General features: G+C 46.6%; 1 protein-coding gene across 1 annotated transcript in view; it reads right to left on the minus strand.

Moving 5' to 3' along the window:
- Window positions 1-24,062, minus strand: part of DLGAP2 (DLG associated protein 2) — a 690,510-nt gene that overhangs the window by 653,340 nt on the left and 13,108 nt on the right. The gene's annotated exons all lie outside the window — the stretch shown is intronic.

Here is a 24,062-nt window from a genome sequence, read left to right on the forward strand (position 1 = left end):
AATCATTTAAAAATCTAAGACATAGAAGAAAACATGAAGTGTTATAATCACATCACTTCTTAAAAATCTACACCTGCCACCAGAAAATACCTACAGTTACTGTAAACACCGGTACAGGGTAGAGCTTCCCAGACAGAGAAATCCTCATGTGTTGGTTCTTCCAGCATCAGTAAAACATTTTTAAAAAGTAATATATTAGTCAGGGAATCATATACTCAATATCTCCCTACATTTTATTATGGCAAAATAGACATGGAATTTACCACATTAACCTCTTTTAAGCACACAATTCAACGTCACTAAGGACAGATACAGTCACAATGTTGTACAACCATAAACACTATTTACATAATTTTTAAAATATTCACAGGAAGGAGGTTAGCACACACACAAGGAAGTATGAACAAACCAGGTACAAGTCCAAACACCTGGGATCTGCTCAGGAAACAACAGGAGGTTGGAACAGGTCTCAGGACAGCCCCCCATGTGGACCAGGGACCCCGATCCAGGTCCCAGCCTCTGGACTCGCCATGAGCTACTGGTCACAGGACCCAGCCGCTCGGGGTTCTCTGCCCCCGCCATCACCTCAGAGAGTGATCCCCACAAGAGGCAACTTGTGGCTCGGACTCCGAGGGCCTCTGTCCAGAGCTATTTAAAAGTGGGGCTCGGACTCCCCAGCCCAGCATGCTGCACCGCCTCCCCCCCGCCACGCTGCGTTTCTGTTCACTGGAGGGTCCATGGCTGGGGACGTGTCTGCAGACGAGGTGACAGCTCTGCACCCACCTGGAGTCCCCCGCATCACTCAGGGTACACATTTCCCTTCTGCTGGGACCCTGACATGGCCCTGTCCACACCACTGCACTCAGGGACTTGGTAAACATTCCCACAGAGCACCCAGCTGGACACAGTTCAGAACACAGCTATACTCATAACTCATTAGGCACCAACAGAAAAGCAATGAACAGCCCGTTGAGTGCCTGCCTGTGGGCAAAGCAGCCTAGGAGACCAGAGTCACTGCAGGGGATCACCACCGAGTGACTGGGGGACAGATGTATGGCTTCTCTTTGCCCACCTTTACTGAAACATAGGCTTCCCAGGTGGCTCAGTGGTAAAGAATCTGCCTGCCATTGCAGGAGACACAGGTTCCATCCCTGGGCGAGGAAGATCCTCTGGAGAAGGGCATGGCTACCCACTCTAGTATTCTTGACTGGAGGATTCCATGGACAGAGGAGCCTTGTGGGCTAAAGGTATGGAACCTGAGGGCATTACTTTAAGTGAAATGTCAGAGAAAGATCCATATGGTATGATCTCACTTATATGTGGAATTAAAAAAAGAAAACTAGAATAGAACCAGTTGAGCTCATAGAAGCAAAGGAGAGAATGGTGGTTGCCCAAGGCCCCTGTGTTGGTCAAAGGTAAGTCAAAGGTTGGTCAAAGGGCTACAGTCCATGGGGTCACAAAGAGTCGGATACAGCTGAGCACACACTGAAATACAATGGACACACAGACACAACACTGTGAATTTAAGGTCTAGATATGAAGATCTGACACATGTATATATTGTGAAGGGTTACTTAACAAGTCCTTCACCTCACATGGTTACCACTTGTTGTTGCTGTTGTGATGAGAACATCAATGCTCTAAACTCAGAGCAACTTCAGGTGCATAATACACAACTAACCAGTCACCTAGCTGGATGTCAGATCCCCAGACTTGTTCATCCTGTAACTGGAAGCTTTTACCTTTGACCAACACAGGGGCCTTGGGCAACCACCATTCTCTCCTTTGCTTCTATGAGCTCAACTGGTTCTATTCTAGTTTTCTTTTTTAATTCCACATATAAGTGAGATCATACCATATGGATCTTTCTCTGACATTTCACTTAACGTAATGCCCTCAGGTTCCATCCCTGTTATCACAAAAGGCAGGATTTCCTTCTTTTTAAAAGCTTATTGATATTCCATTGGGTATGTATACACTGTGTATATATAACCATTCATCCATCAGTGGAGATTTAGGTTGTTTCTATCTTGGCTTGTAAATAATGTTGCAATGAGCATGGCAGTACAGACATCGCCTTCAGATAGTGATTTAATTTCCTTTGGATATATAACATACCTTATTTTTTAAAAATTTTCAAAAATGTATACAGGTACCAATATTTTTTTTAATGTATTTAAGAGTATTACCAAATTACTAAGATATTTAGGTTTTTAAATGAATGAAGAAATACTGCTATATTCCTTAGCTGTTATTACCCAAGAGTGTAAGGCTTTTAACATTAACATTACACGCTGTTACTTTTTAAACAGTTGGCCCACCCTTGTTCTTATTGTTGTTCAGTCACTAAGCCTTGTCTGACTCCACAACCCCATGGACTGCAGCACGCCAGGGACCTCTGTCCATCACTAGCAAATTTGTTTTGGTCAAATTCATTTCCACTGAGTCAGTGATGCTATCCAAACATCTCATCCTCTGCCGCCCCTTTCTCCTCCTGCCCTCAATCTTTCCCAGCATCAGGGTCTTTTCCAATGAGTTGGCCTTTCACATCAGGTAGCCAAAGTGTTGGAGCTTCAGCATCAGTCTTTCCAATGAATATTCAGAGTTGATTTCCTTTAGGATTGACTGGTTTGATCTCTTTGCTGCCCATGGGACTCAGGGTCTTACAGAGTCCAGGGACCTACAAGAGGCCCTGACACTTACCCCTAATATCCGTGCGGAATTCCAGTTCCCTGACCAGGAGCAAATCTGCTCCCCTGCAGTGGAAGCATGGAGTCTTAACCACAGGACCACCAGAGAAGTTCTGTGTTCATTCTTTTATCCTTAATAACCCCTGAGTTTAAAGATTTGTCAGCATGGTGGCAAAATAACATAAAATTTCCTATTTTAACCATTTTTAAGTGTATAATTCAAGGGCCTCAATTATATTCATGATGTCCTACAATTAGCTGCATTGTTTCCAAAATGTTTCAACAGCCTGAAAAGAAACTCTGTGCCCTGTAACCCTCTCTCTCTCCTCCAACCCAGCCCCTGATAACCTGTGTTATACTCTGTCTCTGAGTTTGCCTGTTCTGAGTATTTTACATAATTCAGTTCAGTCACTCAGTCATGTCCAACTCTTTGCAACCGCAGCACACCGGGCCTCCCTGTCCATCATCAACTCCCGGAGTTTACCCAAACTCATGTCCGTTGAGTCGGTGATGCCATCCAACCACCTCATCCTCTGTCCTCCCCTTTTCCTCCTGCCCTCAATCTTTCCCAATATCAGGGTCTTTTCAAATGAGTCAGCTCTTCACATCAGGTGGCCAAAATATTGGAGTTTCAGCTTCAACATCAGTTTCCATCCAATGAACACCCAGGACTGATTTCCTTTAGGAGGGACTCATTGGATCTCCTTGCAGTCCAAGGGACTCTCAACAGTCTTCTCCAACACCACAGTTCAAAAGCATCAGTTCTTCTGTGCTCAGCTTTCTTTATATTCCAACTCACACATCCATACATGATTACTGGAAAAACCATAGCCTTGACTAGACGGACTTTGTTGACAAAGTAATGTCTCTACTTTTTAATATGCTGTCTAGGTTGGTCATAACTTTCCTTCCAAGGAGTAAATGTCTTTTAATTTCATGGCTGCAATCACCATCTGCAGTGATTTTGGAGTCCCAAAAAATAAAGTCAGCCACTGTTGGAACCATCCAATAGCTGTACTTCTGTGTCTGACTTACTTCATTCAGCACAATGTTTTCCAGATCCATCATCCTGTAGCAGTGTCAGACTTCATCTTTTTCAAGGCTGAATAATATTCCACTGTACAGACAGACCACATTGTTTATCCCTTTATCACCCATAGGCAGTGGGGTGTTCCACCTTCTAGCAACTGTGAATAAAGGCTAGGACAGTGGCATATGAGTCCCAGTTAGAGTTGCTATTTTCAGATCACTTAAGTACATCTTAGGAGTGGGACTGTTGGGTCACAAGGTATTTCTGTGAATTTTCTGAAGGTCTGCCAAGCTGTGTGCCATGCTGTGTGCCATATTTTCCATTCCCACCAGCAAAGTATGAAGGTTCCAGTTTCCCCACATCCTGACCAGAACTTATTTTCTTTTGCTTTGTTTTGGGGTTTTTAGTTCTTGGTTTGCTTGTTTTTGCCATCCTGGTAGGTGTGAAGTGATATCTCTTTGTGGTTTTGATTTGCATTTTCCTAATGACTAATGAGTCTTCTCCAGCACCACAGTTCAAAAGCATCAATTCTCCAGCGATCAGCTTTCTTCACAGTCCAACTCTCACATCCATACATGACCACGGGAAAAACCATAGCCTTGTCTTTGCTTTTTGATATGCTAATCTAGGTTGGTCATAACTTTCCTTCCAAGGAGTAAGCGTCTTTTAATTTCATGGCTGTAATCAGCATCCGCAGTGATTTTGGAGCCCAAAAAAATAAAGTCTGACACTGCTTCCACTCCCCATCTATTTCCCATGAAGTGATGGGACCAGATGCCATGATCTTTGTCTTCTGAATGTTGAGTGGTGCTGGAGAAGACTCTTGAGAGTCCCTTGGACTGCAAGGAGATCCAACCAGTCTGTTCTAAAGGAGATCAATCCTGGGTGTTCATTGGAAGGACTGATGCTAAAACTGAAACTCCAATATTTTGGCAACCTCATGCGACGAGTTGACTCACTGGAAAAGACTCTGATGCTGGGAGGGATTAGGGGTGGGAGGAGAAAGGGACGACAGAGAATGAGATGGCTGGATGGCATCACCGACTCGATGGACATGAGTTTGAGTGAACTCCGGGAGTTGGTGTTGGACAGGGAGGCCTGGAGTGCTGTAATTTATGGGGCCGCAAAGAGTCGGACACGACTGAGCGACTGAACTGAACTGAACTGACTGAATGACTAGTGATGTTGAGCATCTTTTCACGTGTGTTGACCATTTTATATCACCTTTGGAGAAATAGCAATTACTGTCCTTTGTCCATTTTTAACTGGGTGGGGGTGTTTGTTGTCTTGTGGCTGAGTTGCAGGATTTATACATTCTGAATATTAAACCCTTACCAGATATGTGACTTGCCAATATTCTCTCATGTTCGTGGACTTTCTTTTACTCTATTGATGATGCTTTTTTTGCACAAAAGTTTTATAATATAAACAAGGCCCAATTTATATATATTTATATACACACACACAGAGATTCTTTACTAAGTCACCAGAGAAGATATATATACATATATACAGTTTTCTTTTGTAACCTATGTGTCTGGTGCTGTATTTAAGAAACCATTGCCATACCAACAGTATAAAAAATTTGTTCCTCCGTTTTCTTCTAAGAGTTTCAGCTCTTACAGTATTTGATCCATGCTGAGTTAATGTCTGTATATGGTATGAGGTAGGGGTCCAGATTCACTCTTGTGCATGTGGACATCCCATTTTCCCAGCATCAATTGTTGAAGGCATTATTTTTTCCCCACTGAATAGACTTGACACTCCTGGCAAAAATCAGTTGCTACTCCCTGTTTTTATATGGGCCATAAGTTAAAAATGGTTTTCCCATTGTTACATGACTTTAAAAACCAAAATAATAATGTTTGATGACATGTGAAAACTATATAGAATTCAATTTTCAGCATCTATAAAGTTTTCTTGGAATATGGCAATGTGTATTCATTTATGTGTGGCCAGGGCTATTTTCAGAAGATAATGGCAGAGATGAGAAGTGTAAGAGAGACAAAATGACCTGAAAAGCCAAAAATATTTATTATATGACCTTTTATAGAAGTATGCATTAATACTTCCTCCCCCAGCTTACCTTGAAGACAGGAATAACCATTGACTAAATTTCATAAGGTAAGATGGTAGCAGAAATGTTGTGTGACCCCTAAGACAGATGCTTAATAATAGGGAGTGCTGAATAATAGCCCTTCTCAGTGCTGGGTGGAAAGTTTATATGATGACTGGCGCCCATCTTGGCACATGAGACAGAAGACCCAAGTTGAAAGAGGCAGAGCCACAAGCTAGAGGACGTCCATATCCGTGATGCTGAAGGAACGTCCACAGAGCCATGCATGCTCCCAGGTTGGCCTTTGTTTATTTATATATACATGCATATATATAAAGTCAGTGTCTCTTTAACTCACCGTTATTTCAGGATCTTTTTTAGATGCTGTGTTAGAATCTAATCTACACTGAAATTCATCTGCCCCAAGAGCTGCTGCATTTCAATGTCATTTAAGTCAATCAAGTCAAATGCCATGCTTTTGGCAAACGATTAGTTTGTTCCCAGCACAATATCTCAACAGAAACTGCCTCTACCAACTGGGGGACCCAACTGTTATAGAGCTACTTGGTGAATAATATCTTTCAGTTTTCCAGCCACTGTGTAATAGGCTTAAGAATATTCTCAACAAACTACATACATACCAAAGGAAAACAAGGTCTTTACCAAACACATCATTAAACTGTATCAATTATCAAATCATCTTAGTCATAGAAGGACTAGTTGAAAATCTTCTAGTCCATGTTACCATTTTTTTTTTGCATGTGAATTATATAAACTTACACCCAAAAATCCTTATACAAAATGCAGGTAAAAATAGACAAACTTGTATTGAAGCTGGGGTGGGGGGAGAGATGCAAGTGCCACCCACTCCCCCTAATTCTCAAGTTCTTTCTGCAATATAGGCATAGTTCAGAGACACTTGGAGCTGTGGGTTGAGGTCTCAGCCCACTGCAATGAAGTGAATAACACGAAATTTTGGTTTCCTAGTGCATGTGAAAGTTGTCTGCATACTGTACTGCAGTCTGCTAAGTATACAACAGTATTATGTATAAAAAACACATATCTTAATTAAAAAGTACTAAAAAGACATGCTGAACCTTCAGCAAGTTGTAATATTTTTGTCAGTAGAGGGTCTTGGCCTTGATGTTGATGGCTGCTGATGGATCAGGGTGGTGGTTGCTGCAGGTTGGGGTGGCAATTTCTTAAATTAAGACAACAGCTAGGTCCACTGTATTGATTGACCCCTTCCTTTCACGAACAATTTCTCTGCAGCAGCAACATTGTTTGATAGCATTTTATCCACAGAACATCTTTCAAAACCATGGTCAATCCTCTCAAGCCCTTCTGTTGTTTTATCAACTACGTGTACTGAATAGTCTAAATCCTCTTGTCATTTCAACCACCTTCATAGCATCTTCACCAGTAGATTCCATCTCAATAAGCTGCCCTCTTTGTCATCCGTAAGAAGCAACTCCTCATCCTTCAGGTTTCATCATGAGATACAACAGTTCTGTCCCATCTTCAGACTCCACTTCTGATTCTAGTACTCTTTCTGTTTCCACTACATCTGCAGTTCCTTCCTCCACTGAGGTCTTTAAGCCCACAAAGTCATCCATGAAGGTGGGAACCTACTTCTTCCAAACTCTTGTTAGGGTTGACATGTTTTCCCCTTCCCATGAACCACAGTTGTTCTTAACAGCACCAAGAATTGTGAATCCTTTCCAGCAGATTTTCAGTGGACTTGATTTGATTGCCCAGATCCATTAGAGGAGTCACTGTCTATGGTATACAGTTTTAGCATTATGATATATGTTTCTTAAATAATAAGACTTGAAAGTAGGAATTCCTGATTGATCTGTGGGCTGCAAAATGGGTTGTGTCAGCAGCCACGAAAACAACATTCATCTCATTGTCCCTCTCCATCAGAGCTCCTGGGTGAGCTGGGGCATTGTCAGTGAGCGGAATAATATGAAAGGAATATTTTTTTCTGAGCAGCGGTCTCAACAATCAGCTGAAAATATTCAGCAAACCATATTGTAAACAGATGTGCTGTCATCCGGGCTTTGTTGTTCCATTTACAGAACACAGGCAGAGTACATTTAGCATAATCCTAAGAGCCCTAGGATTTTCAGATGGACAAGGGGCACTGGCTTCAACTTAGAGTCACCAGCTGCATTAGCTGCTAACAAGAGGGTCAGTCCTATGAAGCTTTGTAGCCGGGTATTGACTTCTCCTCTCTCACTATGCAGGTCCTCTTGTCAGCCCACCCTGAAAATCACTAATTCTAGATCTGGATAACTTGCTGCAGCTTCTACATCGCACTGGCTAGAAAACTGACTGGCCTGCAACATGCGGATGAGTTTTATGAACTCGTCATAAAACAGAACAGCTTGAGCTCAGAATCAGCGCCAGGCCAGACGGCACTCGAGGACTCCACAGTTACCATCTTGTTAATATTGTCTCAGAAGATACAGTGATGGATTTTAGATGAAACTGAGAGTTCTTTTTTAAACACCACAGTGACAAATATATATTGTAAGCGTTTAGGTCAGTTTTAATCTCATCAAAGGAAATACGTAAACTACTGAGTAAGGGTTTAAAAGGTGCTGTGAAAGAAGTCATTGTCTAAAGAGGACCTAAAATGAAACTGCGGCCCCATGCTGTATGCTGCTGCTCAGAGGCCATGCCCAGGGCCCTCCAGGCAGAGGGAAGCAAGTGAGTGGCAGCGGCTGGCACCCCTCAGAAGGCCGGGAACTGTGTGCAGACAGTTTTGACAGCGGATTCCCGGAGGAAGGGACCAACACTCAATGTCACCTAACATGGTGTTGTTCAGTCACCTAGTGGTGTCCAGTTCTTTGGGACCCCGTGGGCTGTAGCCCACCAGGTCCGCTGACCATGGGATTCTCCAGGTAAGAACAGTGGAGTAGGTTGCCATGCCCTCCTCCAGGGGATCTTTCGAACCCAGGAATTGAACCCAGGTCTCGAACCCGGGTCTCCCACATTACAAGCAGATTCTTCACCATCTGAGCCACCAGGGAAGTGCTCATCTAACACAGATGGGGAAGTGGGCAGACACAAACGTACCATGGGAATGAAGATGTGGTCCTATGAGAAGCCAGGGACGTAGCCAGGACGGCTGGACAACTCTGGTACTGCGAGACCCCTGCTTTACTTACGAGCTGGTTCCTTTCTGCTTCATCCTCCCTGTTGTTTTAAACAAGGAGATTATGAGCTGAAGTTCAGCACTGCAATAAGGAAGGTTTCTGTTTCCGCAGCCCTGACTCTTGTCAGCCTTTCCCAGGTCCACGGCAGGCACAGGGTTACTGCAAGTTCCGCGTGCATGAGGCACTCCGTGGCGCTTCTGCGTGCCCTGGGGAGGGATGCCCAGCTCCCTGCCAGGCTTCAGCAGCACTGACGCTGGACGGGGCCTGACCTGATGCTAGCAGTGCCTCTCCAGATCACCTGGCCCATCCTCTACAATTCATCTCTATAACCATCTGTCTTTCTTCCCAGATCCTTTCAGACAATCTCTCCCAGGAACAGCCTGGAAGGTAGGGACCCCTGGCCCAACATGACCCACTTCAAGGTGCCACGTCCATGCCACTCCCTTGGGAGGTTCTCCCTTCACCAGGAGAACAGCATGGCCCATTTCAGCCCCTCGGATTCAGGCAGCACTACTCATAAATTCCCTGAGCAGAGGGCCCTTTATTCCCCTGTGCAAAAAGGATTATCTGAATATGGTAGCACTGCAGTTAGCTTAAATAAGAGGTAACTCCCCCAAAACTAGGTTTCTCAAATCAGTATAATAATAGAGGGCCAAGGCAGGGGATGTCTCCCTGGAGCTGGGGGTGGGGGTCATGGCCCGTCCAGCCTCTATGTCCAGAGCGGGTCTTCCCACTGCTCCTACCCCCATCCCCATGCTCCCCGAACATCAGGCCCCTCATTCCCGATTCCCCAAACTAGTGGTCTTCGTAGTTTTTCTCAAGCGCCCTTAGAAAAATCTTGAATGACTACTAGAGCATTGCAAATGATTTAATTCCTAGAATAGCATATTGACTGCCGTTAAATGAAACTGCTTCCCTGTTCTTCTCCATGCATTCAGTGGCCTCACAGTGACTATATGCGTGCGGGGGCCGCTGTGCTCCAGGCTGCCTGCCGTGATGCTGAGGCTGAGCAGACTGAGCCCCGCAGACAGACTGCGCTCCTGGCAGGGGGCAAGTCCAACTCTGGGCTGTGTGGGAACCAAGCAGTTAGAAATTTTACACTGTTTCTTTTACGCCTTCAAATCTTAATTCCACTCCATTTACCCCAAAGGATTTCATCCTAAAGTAATATACTTTATGCTTGAAAGTTTTATTGAGCATCACTTCATTCTTCCTTGCAACAAAGAAATGTATGTGAATTGAAATAAGACATCCTGTGACCATGAGGTTCCAAGTGTTTTACAGAGATACTGCCAATTTTTATTAACAATTTTAAACATAAAAAGTAAACTTTCACCACTTCACAATAGAGTTCTTTTAAAAAATGTTTCCATGAATAAGTACAACTTCTTGCTGTACTGAAACCAGGTCCAGCACATTTCTGTTCTCTGTTTTGTCTGCCGAGATGTAAGCATGAGAAACCTTTTTCACACAGAGACCCGAGCCACTGATTCCCAGAAAGTGTTACAGCAAAGTCATGGCGATCTTCCATCCAAAACCACAATTGACGATCAGCCAGACGACAATGTGAGGGGTCCTCCTCAGGTCTGGTGGAGAAAGAAGAACTCAGGACCACCTGACTGGCACCAGGACACAGTGCCTGGTCCCTAGTGCCAGCCTCTGCCCTCCGACCCTTGTCCTGAGCATCCCCCAGAGATGGACGCACCTTCTGCCCCAGGGTCTTTGCAGGGGCCAGGGCAGTGTATCGTGAGGACAGAGATGGGACGAGAACCCTGAGCCTCGGGCCCAGTATTAAGGAGAAAGGAAACCTGCATCATACTGTGCACTTCCCTGTGTTGTCTGTAATGCAGGGTCATGCACAGGTCAAAGACATACACATTCACACACGGGAGGACAACTGCCCACCTCCATCACTATCATGCCTGCTTCAGGAATCAAAGCAACACTTTCACCACAGGACACATCACAGGGCTTCCTACCACCATCGGTCCCCACACTTTGCTCCTCCAGCATCCTTAGGTCTACTTGTGAAACATGAAAACACACGCAGACCTTTCAGAAAAAGGGCTTAGGAGAGACAGGAAAACAGTAACCTTAGTGAACTTCTGGCCAATGTCATTTAATAATGCCAGAGAATCCTATTACTTTTCAAAGTGAAAAGTGGTTCACGTCTGACTTGAGGTACTCAGGTATTTAATTTACTAGCTTTCTCTTCCTTCTGGGACCCCACTACCCTGCCAAGTGACCACCAAGGGCTCTGCGGAGAAGGAAGTCTATGAACGTGAAAGAAGCAGGTGCTAGAGTATCGCGTGAAGTGCTGCACGGAGGGAGAAGAGGGCTGAGAACGCAGAGTCGAGGAGGTGACGAAGCAGGCAAGAGCCAGGACACGAGCCCGGCTGCCCAGGGAGGCCTGGGTCCCGGACAGCTCATGGGGCAGACAGACCCGGGAAACTCAGTGACCGCATGTCCTCACACCCCTTCACGCAAGATGCCCAGCAGCCTGCCCACAACCCATTGGGAAAATCGGAACTTCTTCCCTTCAAAACCAGAATTGATTTGCTCTAAATGAAGACCTGAACTCTGCATTTAGAACTTCTCCAGCAACACAGCCAGTTCTGTGCCAAACCGCCCTGAAGAGAAGCCCACCTGGTGAGCGGCTCCACCTCCAGACACCTTCTGTCAGTGTGGGTAACAGAAAAAGTGAAAGAGACACCGCAGGAAACAGAGTAAAAGGAAAACCCTACCAAGTCAGTCTCCACAGAGAAGTCTGAGGAGGGCCATGAAGAAAGAAACAGAGCAAAAAGAAGTCTTAGAAGCTGAAAAATGCCGAGAATAAAATTTTGATAGAAGACAGTATTGAGAAAATTTACCAGAAAGTAACACAAAAATATAAAAAAGACTCAAAAGTATATAATAGAAAAGACATAGGACACTAAGAGTCTACTTGGGGAAGGTCCTACATCTGAAGAAGAAGAGTTTCAGAAAGATAAAACAGAAAAGAAAGGAAAAAAATAACAGAAGAAATAGATGGTAATAGAAACTGAAGGTAATAGATTATCAAAGATACAGTACATGAGAGTTTACAAAAGCCAGGATCACATAATTTCAGACCAAAAGCATCCACATGGCCCAGCATTTTGACTGAAACAGGGAAAAACCTACACCCATGTATGTGAATCTTTAGAACACAAACATAAGAGAAAGCTAAAAATGTCCAGAAAGAAGTCAGCTATAGCAAAGGAAACAGAACTGGACTTTCCACACTAAATTACAGGAAACAATAGGAAAAGGCCTTCAAAATTCTTAGACAAAATTATTTTGACACTGGAATTCAATACCCAGTCAAACTTTCACACATAATGAGGGCAGCATTTCTGATGCACAAGACCAGAAAAGTTATCTTCAACTCGTATTTTCTCAGGAAATTATTTGAAGACATGCACCAACTAAAGGAAGGTAAAAGTTGAGACAGAGAAAGACAAGATCTTTGAGGAAGTGTAGGTCAAAACAGCCAAGAGAAGAGTTAAAAGGGTGAGGCTGCACTTCACACCCAGAAAGCAGTTGGTTTTGAAAAAAATCAGAACAAAGATTCTGGAAGAAAACCTCCGGCCTGCCAGTCAGTTGATGAAGGACCAAGGAGGGTGGTTCTCTCTGAGCAACGGCCCCTGGAGCATTTACAACAACTCCAAAAGGCTACTGTCCGTCTTCAGCTCATAGGAGAAGCAGGAAAATTAACTATGATTTCTAAGCAGAACTTAAATGGACTCACCCTTGGCAAATGCTGCTGAAAGTGAGTAACTGAGGGTGCTGATGCCTCACAGCACAGAATGGATGTCACGTGACACCACCAGAGCCAACAGAATAAGGAAGAAGGTGGAGCTTATCCATGAAGGCTAACGAGTCAGCAGAGAGAAGAACCCAGCAGAAGTAACCGGGTTATATGGAGGGAAGGGGAAGACGTGGTAAACAGTTGACAATGTCTAGAGTAGGTTAACTAGGAGACATGGAAATCATCTGTGAAGACCTGAAAATACACAGTAAAAAGTGAGTCACACAATGAAACTTCTGTGGGACGCTATAATGATGAATACATGCCATTATACACTTGTCCAAACCCACAGAATGGACAATGGCAAGAGAGAATCCTAATGTGAACCACGGACTCTGGGCAGTGGTGACACGTGCATGGAGCTTATCAGTTGTAAAGATGCATTGCTTGGCGGGGACATTCATGACGGTGGGTGCTGTGCATGGCAGGACAATGGTATGGTATGTGAGAAATCACTTGCCTTCCTCTCAGCGTTCTGTGAATCCAAAACTGCTTTGAAATATAAAGTCTATTTAAAACTAGTTACCACTGATTCTCCTGGGCCTGGGGCTGAAAGAGGTGGAGCAAGACCCTGCTGCTCTTTACTTTGTACTGTTTGCGGCGTCCCTGGTGGCTCCACTTGCAATGCAGGAGACCTGGGTTCGATCTCTAGGTCGGGAAGATCCCCTGGAGAAGGGCATGGCAACCCACCCCAGTATTCTTGCCTGGAGAATCCCATGGACAGAGGAGCCTGGTGGGTTACAGTCCATGGGGTTGCAAAGAGTCAGACATGACTGAGCAACTAACACACACTTTCCACTGTTTGTCCATATGTTCAATTCAGTTCAGTGCAGTCGCTCAGTCACGTCCGACTCTTTGAGACCCCATGAATCGCAGTACACCAGGCCTCCCTGTCCATCACCAACTCCTGGAGTTCACCCAAACTCATGTGCATCGAGTTAATGATTACATCCAGCCATCTCATCCTGTCATCCCCTTCTCCTCCTGCTCCTATTCCCTCCCAGCATCAGGGTCTTTTCCAATGAGTCAGCTCATCGCATGACGTGGCCAAAGTATTGGAGTTTCAGCCTCAGCATCAGTCCTTCCAATGAACACCCAGGACTGGTCTCCTTTAGGATGGACTGGTTGGATCTCCTTGCAGTCCAAGGGACTCGCAAGAGTCTTCTCCAGCACCACAGTTCAAAAGCATCAATTCTTCGGCACTCAGCTTTCTTCACTGTCCAACTCTCACATCTGTACATGACCACTGGAAAAACCATAGCCCTGACTATGTTACGTATGTGCAAATATTACTTTAAGACATACGTAAAGATATATATTAAAAGTAATTAGTTTTTAAATGTTTATTAAATAACAAACCTGAGAAGCAAGAATAGGAGATAAGAGTTGAGCTTTTCCTCCTAAAGAAAATTCTTCATTGTTACTTCAAAGTGTATACAGAAAGTACAAACGTAGCACTGAGTTTTTATTTGAAGGAAATACTAAGAAGACTTCTGATACAGGTGACACCCGGTTACAGCATCCTGCCACCTGTTCCTGTCTGATACCATGGGCCTCAGGCCAGAGCCACCCATTCACCCCGAACCTGCCTTGAAGCCTCCAGCACCTACAGGTCCAGGCCCTCATCTTCAGATAAAGAACTCTCCTGCCAATGCAGAAGATGTAAGAGACACAGGTTCAATCCCTGGGTCTATAAGATCCCCTGGAGGAGGGCATGGCAACCCACTCCAGTATTCTTGTTTAGAGAATCCCATGGTCAGAGGTGCCGGGCAGGCTACAGTCCATGGGGTCATAAAGAGTTGGACACGACTGAAGTGACTTAGCATGCACGACAACAGAGAGGCAGCCTGCTTTGCTTTTCTTGTGGGGTCTTGTCTGGCTTTGGTGTCGGGGTGATGCTGCTGGCCTCATAAGATGAGTTTGGAAATGTTTCACCTGCTTCCATTTTTAGAAAAGTTTAAGAAAGAGCTGGTTGAGTTCTTCGAGTACCTGGTAGAATTCAGCCATGAAGCCATCTGATCCTGGACTTTTCTTTGCTGGTAGGTTGTTGATTCCTGATTCAATCTCCTTATTGTTAATGGTCTGATCAGGCTATTTCGTCTTGATTCAGTCCTGGCAGATTGTATGTTTCTAAGAATCTATCCATTTTCTTCTAGGTTGTCCAATTTGTTGGCATAGAATTGTTTTTTTTTTTTTTAAATCCCCAATGATCCTCTTATTTCTAGGCATCCATCATAATATCTCCTCTTCCACTTCCGATTTTACTGACTTGAGTCATCTGCCTTTCATCCGCTGGCCTAGCTAAGGACTTGTCAAGGGCGGCACCTGTCTCGGTGGACTCGGGGGTACGTGCCCACATGGCATCTGCCATGCTGGTTTAGCAGTGGAACGAGAACCCCCACTGTCTCTACAACAAGGTTGGAAAATAATGATCACAGTATAAGTAACCTAGATACGATCTTGATGAATAATTAAACCCAGAGAACTACAGAGGAAGAGAAATGGATGTTTATAACTCAACAACCAGAATCACCTACTCCAGTTCCATCCACACACATGGAGTGTGAAGCCAGAGTCAGTGAGCTGGCTGGGGAGGTGGGGACCAGGAGAAATGAGGGGCTGGGGTGCTTATGGGCCATCAGCAGAGTGACTGATCGGTTGTGAGTAAATAACCTCGACGTGGGAAGCGTGAGTTAACGTAACCAGAAGAGGTGAGTGGTTTCTCTACCCAGAAGACACGCAGCCACCTTCACTGTGAGCCCCCTGCCCCACCTGGAGCGGGAAGCGTGGACAACCGGGAGCAGCAGTGCTGCACTGAGAGGGGGCCAAGCGTGCGCCTGCAAAGAGAATACCCCATACAGCCCTGCAGGAGCCAGGGCCGCCGTAAGGCCACCAGGAAGTTCAAGCCAGACCCCCACCCATCTGCTCACCATCTCCTTGACGGCGCTGAGGGAGGTGGGCCTGGCCCCACACCCCACGGGGAACACCCATTAAGGACGAAGCCATCAAGGGCAGAGCCTTGAGAGAATCCTGGAAACTCACATTTTCTGAAAGTTCTCAGTTCAGCCTGTGAACTTCTGATGTGTTCAGAGGACAAGTTGTTTCATGATTTCAAACAAAAATGCTCACAGATAGTATCTTTAAACAATAAAAATAAAAGACATTCTAATAAAAAGTCAGAAATTGTTAGGGGGCGGGAGGAGAAGGGGACGACAGAGAATGAGATGGCTGGATGGCATCACCGACTAGATGGACATGAGTTTGAGTGAACTCCGGGAGTTGGTGATGGACACGGAGGCCTGGTGTGCTGTGATTCATGGGGTCACAAAGAGTCAGACACGACTGAGCGACTGAACTGAACTGACTGAAACGAAGAAAATTTGGAAAGTGATTCAAAATTGCTTTGCCATAAATATGGGCTATGCAGAGTTACTTATAAATATAGCTCTCTGTATGGTAAAAAGTGCTTTCACTATGAGTGTGCAAACAGAACTCAGGAGCAGGGCAGAGCTGTCCATGGGGAGTGTGGCCAAAAGAAAGACCTGCGTGTCAGCCCCAGCCCCATGCCCGCCGGCCTGCTGCCTGCCCCCCAGGTCTCAGTAACCCCAATTTTATCTTCACAACCATCTGTCAAGTGAGAAATTATCCTCATCCCCATTTCACAGATTTGTCACTGAGGCTCAGAGAGGGTTGGTCAAGCCCAGATGTCATGGTCAAGTGCACTCAGCCGGTTCTGGTCCTCACTCGGCAGCCACCACACCAGGCAGTTGCCCAACCAGGGTGACAATAACGAGGCTGCGGGGCGTTCCCTCAAGGAAGACTGGTGTGTTCACCCTGCTGGCCTCAAGCACAAAGAACAGACAGGACCACACGGCGAACTTGACGCAGAGCCCCAGGGAGCTGCACACAGCTTCTCACCAGCCTCAACACCATGTAGATTCTGCGAAAAGCATGCGTCCTAACCCGGGAAGTCAAAGACACACAGTCTTCAAATCAAGGACATCTGATCTGAGATGCAGCAGTGCAGGGCTGCAAGCTGCCCCCACCTGGGGGCCGCTCTGCCTGGGAAGTCGGCACAGCAAAGCGTGGGATGCAGACGGAGGGGGGTCCAAGCTGGGTATCATGCTTAGGACTCTCAGGAATCCCACCAGCCAATCAAACACGGGTGTGACAACTCTCAGAAGAAGCCTAGCCCCACTGTGAAATAAATCTCATGTAACTGCATCACTCCCAGTACATAAAGGAAGCTATTTTTTTTTTAAGTAACCTCCTGGGGAGGGCGGGGGTTTCCTAGTATATTTTTGTAAATCCAGCCAATCATTAGATGAAGACTGGTTTGCTGGATTCAAGTATCTTACATAAGACATCTTCTGAATGTTATGAGATGAATAACTAATTACTAAAGGAAAGCAGACAGTGAAGGAACAGTTGGAGTTCAGGGAAGGAAGCATTTACAGGGGTCAGTTCCAAGGAGAAAGAGGTTTCAGAGTTAGAAAAGCAGAACAGGCACACATCGAGAAAGAAAAGTGACACAAGGAACAGGCTGATAAATTTTCCAGGTGGGTGGTCTGGCATGTGCAAAGGCCCAGTGGCAGGCAACAGTAAGACAGCCACAGGGAATCTGAGCAGTACTTTGGGGCAAACGTTCCATAAAGGCTCATAATGGAAACCCTCAGAAAGGGGGCATTTTGCAGAAAGCTTTGAGAGCCAGGAAGGAGAAATCTGGATTTGACAAAAGGCAACAGAAAACAGCATGCAGAGAAGTGACATGATAAAAATGGCTTTAGAAAGATTACCCCAGCAGCTGTGTGTAGGATGGCTTCAAGCTGAGAGAGACTGGAGGCGGGGTGGGGTGGGGGTGCTGCTGTGAGAACGTTCTCCTAATTCGAGCCCAGTGTGGTGAGGGTGTGGCCAGGCACAGAGCCCCATGGGGAGCTTCTAGCCTGGGGCTTCCTTCTAATTCTGGGCCAGTCCTCAGTTTCCCCATCTGAGAAACGCAAGGCCAACAGACATCTCTTCCTGGTGACGCATGGTGTCTGGGTGGGCTGGATGTGAAGATGGATCCAGGGAGAAGGGAAAAAGTAGATCCCAACCTTCACACCTAAACAGCAAGGCTGGTTTGGCAAGCTAACATTCATGCATTTTGTTATTGTCTTAAATTTCTCTTAAGCACATTAAACTACATCCATCCTACTTGAAAACAGAGCAGAGGACTCTCCCACACAGGAACTTGGTGGTCTCCAACCTCAGGGGCTGGACCTGCACCCCTGTTGGCTCAGGCCAAGAGCCCAGCTCATCCCTGATGCCCCTGCACCCCATTCCTCAGGTCTGGAAGACTCCCCGACTCTGCCCCTGACTCCTGTTCATTCTTCCCAGAATCAGAAGTGCCACTTCTGCCCCCAGCCTCCAGGCCACCCACATGGGTCAGAGAACCAATACTTGGGCACAGCGGTCCCTCCAGCTGAATTATAATCTTGAGCATGAAAACACTTTTAGTAATACGATTGCTCTATATTCATTTAATATTTACCTCCCTCCACAGACTCTCAACCAGAACTGTCTTTCTGGTTTATTTACTAAAATATACATAATGTGGAGCACAATTTTGGCACATAGAGAATTTACAAGAAAACACATGAAATGAATTATTCATCAGTAATAAACATTAATGTCCTCTTTTGTATGCACCCAAAAGTTATTTTTCAAAGGACTGTATGATCAGCTTTGAGACCCCATGATCAGCAAGTTTCCAGAAATTCACCCAAAGTTACCCAGATTATTACAAATTACTTGGTTGATTTACCAGACAATTAAACACATGCATCCTATCCTGGTGGGGAGGTGGACACCCCTCCAGCCTCCTGCTCTGAGCACTGATGATTCCTCCCTGGGGACAGAGGACCTAACTGCTCCCTCTCTAGCTAGGTTCAGCTCCACCTGGAGGTGCTGGCGCTTAGGATACACAGGGCATGGGGAAGCCACACAGGAGTCCCTGTAGATCTCAGGTCACCACCCTCCTGACTGCACGGAACCGACTTTTCAACCAGGGCCTGTTTGCACAAAGTCCCAGAAGCACCACTAGGCAGAATCTGGAAGACGAGCTGCCAACAGATGCCATGCAGTGATGCCCACACCCTAAGGGTTGCCAGGAGCACAGAGGGGCTGGAAGCATGGGGTGGGGCCCCCCTGCAGCAGCCGCGGTGCTGGCTCAGATATACTGAAGGGTGCCTCTCACACCCCCAGGACCACCCCACAGCCCCACAGGACCACATCCTCCCAGGTGAGTAATGCCACCAGCCCCTCCTCCAGTTCAGGCACGCAGTGTCCCCTATGAGGTGTCCACTCGGGCTGGGCCCATGAGTCAAGGTTCCCCAACACCCACCTCCTCACAGCTACACAGATGCCCTCACAGCTCACCTGTGGCACGCCCTAAAACACAGTGTTCTCTGCACAGATTTTTTTTAAAGGCCTCAAGGAAAATAATGATTATTTATGTCATTTTATTATCTTGGATCATCTCAGAGGACACACCTGGCACGTTGGTAGCCTCTATACCCTTACAATACTGGAGCAGGAGAATCAAGAATTCAGAGAAGCTTCTGGGCTGGTGGCTGGTTCTCCCAGCACCTTCCCCGTGGCCTCGGCAGGAACGTCTCACTCCCCAAGACTCTGTCCTGACTTCCAAGCACCTTGAGCGACACCTGGGATCCTGCAGACACTCCAGGCTCTGCTGTCCCAGAAGGAAGCGTAGACCAGGTGGACGCAGGAGTCTTCCTCGAGATCCAACACCCCGATTTCAGATGGAGAAGCCGAATTATCCACAAGTCGTGGCTGCGAAGCCCAGAGGAACACTAAGGAGAAGGGACAGGATTTGGACCTCACCTGATGTCTCTCTTCCTTGGAAGGTGCTCGTGTGGAGGTCGGCTTCCGGAGGACGAGAAGGGTCCACCAAGGTGGCCACTGTACTGGCTCCCCAGGACGTTGGGGTCTGAGGGCTGCCAGCTACTCCTGGCCTGAGCCTCACACCAGGGCCCCTGGCTGCCAGGGCTCCCCAGCTCTCCAGGCCTCTGTTCTCCTGTTGGTGGCAGAGAGCTGATAATACTCGACCCAAATAAGTCAAAGGATGCTCTTCTCTGTAATTGGTGTGTTCTTTCCAGACGGAGGGTTTAGGGGGAAACAGTAAGAGTAGAGTGACTGAGAGTGTGCCCACACTCCTGACAACAGTCCTTGGCAAACAGGATAAGCAGGCATCTACTGAAATGGACAGAGGACCAACACACTTGAGAGGAAGGCTGTCCTGCAGCCCGAGAGGCAGGCCTGGTGCAGGGGTAGCCACACCAGGCTGCAGTGAGGGGACCTGCCGTGAGCACCTCCCAGGACCCACTGCAGGGGCCCAGACGGGCCGCCACCAGCCCACTACCTCACAGCCACCGTCTGCAGCCCTTTGTCGGTTCCCAAGAATCCAGGCCCCTCCGTCGTCGTGGGTCCACTGTGCTCAGCCCTAAGTCAAGGGACCCAGAGCGTGAAGCCAGCCAGGCAGAGAGGAAGCACAGCTCCCAGATACCCCCTGCTCATCCCCACCCCTGGACCGCACGGGGTGAAGAGCAGCCAGCTGAGGGCCCCCAACCCCTCATCTGGCCCCGTGCCCACCTGAAGCCCAGGTATGGGGGACACTGCCCTGGCTCTCCACACGACCCGCCGCAGACAAGGTCCTTCCAAAGGTGAGCCAAGTGCAGGGGGCACCCCACCCCACGGCTGGCTCGCCGGCAGACTCACGGGGCCTCACCTCTTCCTGTGCCACACAGCTGGGCAGCGAGAGGGACAGGTCTGTCCATGCTGAGTGCACGAGTGTCACAAGAGAGGACTGAGCAGGGAGCCCTGCCAGTGACGTCCAAGGGGGCGGTGCCCACACGCACGTCTTCACCCGCCTCCTCCTCCCCTCCCCCTCCACTTCCTCCTACTGTTCCCCCTCCCACCCCACCCCTCCGCCTCCTCCCCCTCCCCATCCTCCGCAGGAGACATGAAAGCCTCTATGCAAACTCCAGGTTCCCGAGAGCCCCATGCCACACATATGAAGGAACAACCTTCTCCTGGGCTACCAGAAGGCTACTTCTTACGAAAAGGGAAAAAAGATATTCAACTTGAAAAAATGTCAGACGAAGCAGGAATTTAACACTTAGTATAAGAATGAAGAAAGGGACAGGAATCCCAGCAAAAGCCTTATGTTTTTGAACCTTATGATTCATCTTTTTTAATGTCTTCAGAAGGGCAAAGAGTGAGGAGCAGTAAGGGCCAGGAGGGCCAGAGAAGAAGGGGAAGAGGGATCCGCGTCGCCGCTCATCAGGGCGGGGTCAGAAGCAGCGCAGCACCGGGGCTGCTCACGCCCCCGCGCAGCAGGCCGGCACACGCAAGGAGCACACACCCGCTCAGTGAGGGCTCCGGCTGGGGACACCGGTCTGCTAGTGGGACCGGCAGAAACGGCCACCTTTCCCGAGCCCAGCAGTCTGGGCCTGGGGACAGATGTTTTGGAATAGAGCTATTTTCGGTCTGGACATTTTTCAGACACTAAATTTAGCCAGCTTCAATTCTTTTTTAAAATGCTATCCTGTTAAACCTTTGAAATAGGAAATCTACATTAATTATAAAGTTGGAGCACAGGGTTCTGTGGTCAGCAAGCCCAGGAGGAATCTGAGCATCTAGGAACAAGCCGGGAAAACTGACTGAGGCAAATGAGAGGATGCCTTGAAAACCCAAGGGTGAAAATGTGTGGTCATTAGCATTTTAAAAATAACAACCCGTTTGATAAGTTTTTTACAAGTGATGATTTAACTTACCTTTCTGTTACGATTCATTACTGGTTCTCATTCTCAAATATTTATGGACCCCTTCACCAATTTACAGTTTATTTCCCCATCCATTTCTATGCGGGCATGAAAACTTTTGCACATAGAGTATATTAGTCCATTTTTTCAGGGTGCAAAGGATGGGACGGTGCTCCAGGCTCATCTTGGAGCTCTATCAGGTGTGCACAGGCTCCAGCGAGCTCTAGTCGAACCCGCTGACCCTTCCTCTGCTGCTCACACAAAGTCTTTCCTGTGCCACACTCACGGCGACACTCACAGCCCTTCTCCAATACTTGGTGAGGGAGCAGCAAGGGGAGCATCGAGGTCAGTGCCAGTGGGAGGCTCTGGTCTAAAAAGTCGCCCACCAGCAATTTAAAGGTTCCTGGAATATTGGTTCCCTTTGAACGTGAGTATCCCAGCTGTTCACTGCAAAAGAAAAAGAAATGCAAAAAGGCAAAATGGCTGTCTGAGGAGGCCTTACAAATAGCTGTGAAAAGAAGAGAAGTGAAAAGCAAAGGAGAAAAGGAAAGATATACCCATTGGAATGCAGAGTTCCAAAGTAGAGCAAGGAAAGATAAGAAAGCCTTCCTCAGTGATCAATGCAAAGAAATAGAGGAAAACAACAGAATGGGAAAGACTAGAGATCTCTTCAAGAAAATTGGAGATACCACAGAAACTTTTCATGCAAAGATGGGCTCGATGAAGGACAGAAATGGTATGGACCTAACACAAGCAGAAGATATTAAGAAGAGGTGGCAAGAATACACTGAAGAACTGGACAAAAAAAGATCTTCATGACCCAGATAATCACGATGGTGTGATCACTCACCTAGAGCCAGACATCCTGGAATGTGAAATCAAGTGGGCCTTAGGAAGCATCACTACGAACAAAGCTAGTGGAGGTGATGGAATTCCAGTTGAGCTATTTCAAATCCTGAAAGATGATGCTGTGAAAGTGCTGCACTCAATATGTCAGCAAATTTGGAAAACTCAGCAGTGGTCACAGGACTAGAAAAGGTCAGTCTTCATTCCAATCCCAAAGAAAGGCAATGCCAAAGAATACTCAAACTACTGCACAATTGCACACATCTCACATGCTAGTAAAGTAATGCTCAACATTCTCCAAGCCAGGCTTCAGCAATACGTGAACCGTGAACTTCCAGATGTTCAAGCTGGTTTTAGAAAAGGCAGAGGAACCAGAGATCAAATTGCTAACATCCGCTGGATCATTGAAAAAGCAAGAGAGTTTCAGAAAAACATTTATTTCTGTTTTATTGACTATGCCAAAGCCCTTTGACTGTGTGGATCACAATAAATTGTGGAAAATTCTTCAAGAGATGGGAATACCAGACCACCTGACCTGCCTCTTGAGAAACCTGTATGCAGGTCAGGAAGCAACAGTTAGAACTGGACATGGAACAACAGCCTGGTTGCAAATAGGAAAAGGAGTACATCAAAGCTGTATATTGTCACCCCGCTTATTTAACTTATATGCAGAGTACATCATGAGAAACGCTGGGCGGGAAGAATCACAAGCTGGAATCAAGACTGCCAGGAGAAATATCAATAACCTCAGATATGCAGATGACACAACCCTTATGGCAGAAAGTGAAGAAGAACTAAAGAGCCTCTTGATGAAAGTGAAAGAGGAGAGTGGAAAATGTTGGCTTAAATCTGAACATTCAGAAAACTAAGATCATGGCATCTGATCCCATCACTCCATGGCAATTAGATGGGGAAACAGTGGCTGACTTTATTTTTCTGGGCTCCAAAATCACTGCAGATGCCGATTGCAGCCGTGAAATGAAAAGATGCTTACTCCTTGGAAGGAAAGTTATGACCAACCTAGACAGCATATTAAAAAGCAGAGACATTACTTTGTCAACAAAGGTCCGTCTAGTCAAAGCTATGGCGTTTCCAGTAGTCATGTATGGATGTGAGAGTTGGACTACAAAGAAACCTGAGCACTGAAGAATTGATGCCTTTGAACTGTGGTGTTGGAGAAGACTCTTGAGAGTCCCTTGGACTGCAAGGAGATCCAACCAGTCCATCCTAAAATAAATCAGTCCTCAATATTCACTGGAAGGACTCATGCTGAAGCTGAAACTCCAATACTTTAGCCACCTGATGTGAAGAGCTGACTCACTAGAAAAGACCCTGATGCAGAGAAAGATTGAGGGCAGGAGGAGAAGGGGCCGACAGAGGATGAAACAGTTGGATGGCATCACAGACTCAATGGACATGAGTTTGGGTAAACCCTGGGAGTTGGTGATGGACAGAAAGGCCTGTTGTGCTGCAGTCCATGGGGTCGCAAAGAGCTGGATGCAACTGAGCAACTGAACTGAACTGATCCCCACTGTATTTGAGTGTCCCCATGCATCCCTGATATCTCTACATGTGACCTTATTTGGAAAAGAGGTCTTGGAAATAGGAAAGCTGCAAAACACTGT

Source organism: Moschus berezovskii, chromosome 26, assembly GCF_049115385.1.
Source record: "Moschus berezovskii isolate FMDL1 chromosome 26, NW_MosBer_1.0, whole genome shotgun sequence".
In the NCBI taxonomy this organism is placed as follows: Eukaryota; Metazoa; Chordata; class Mammalia; order Artiodactyla; family Moschidae; genus Moschus; species Moschus berezovskii.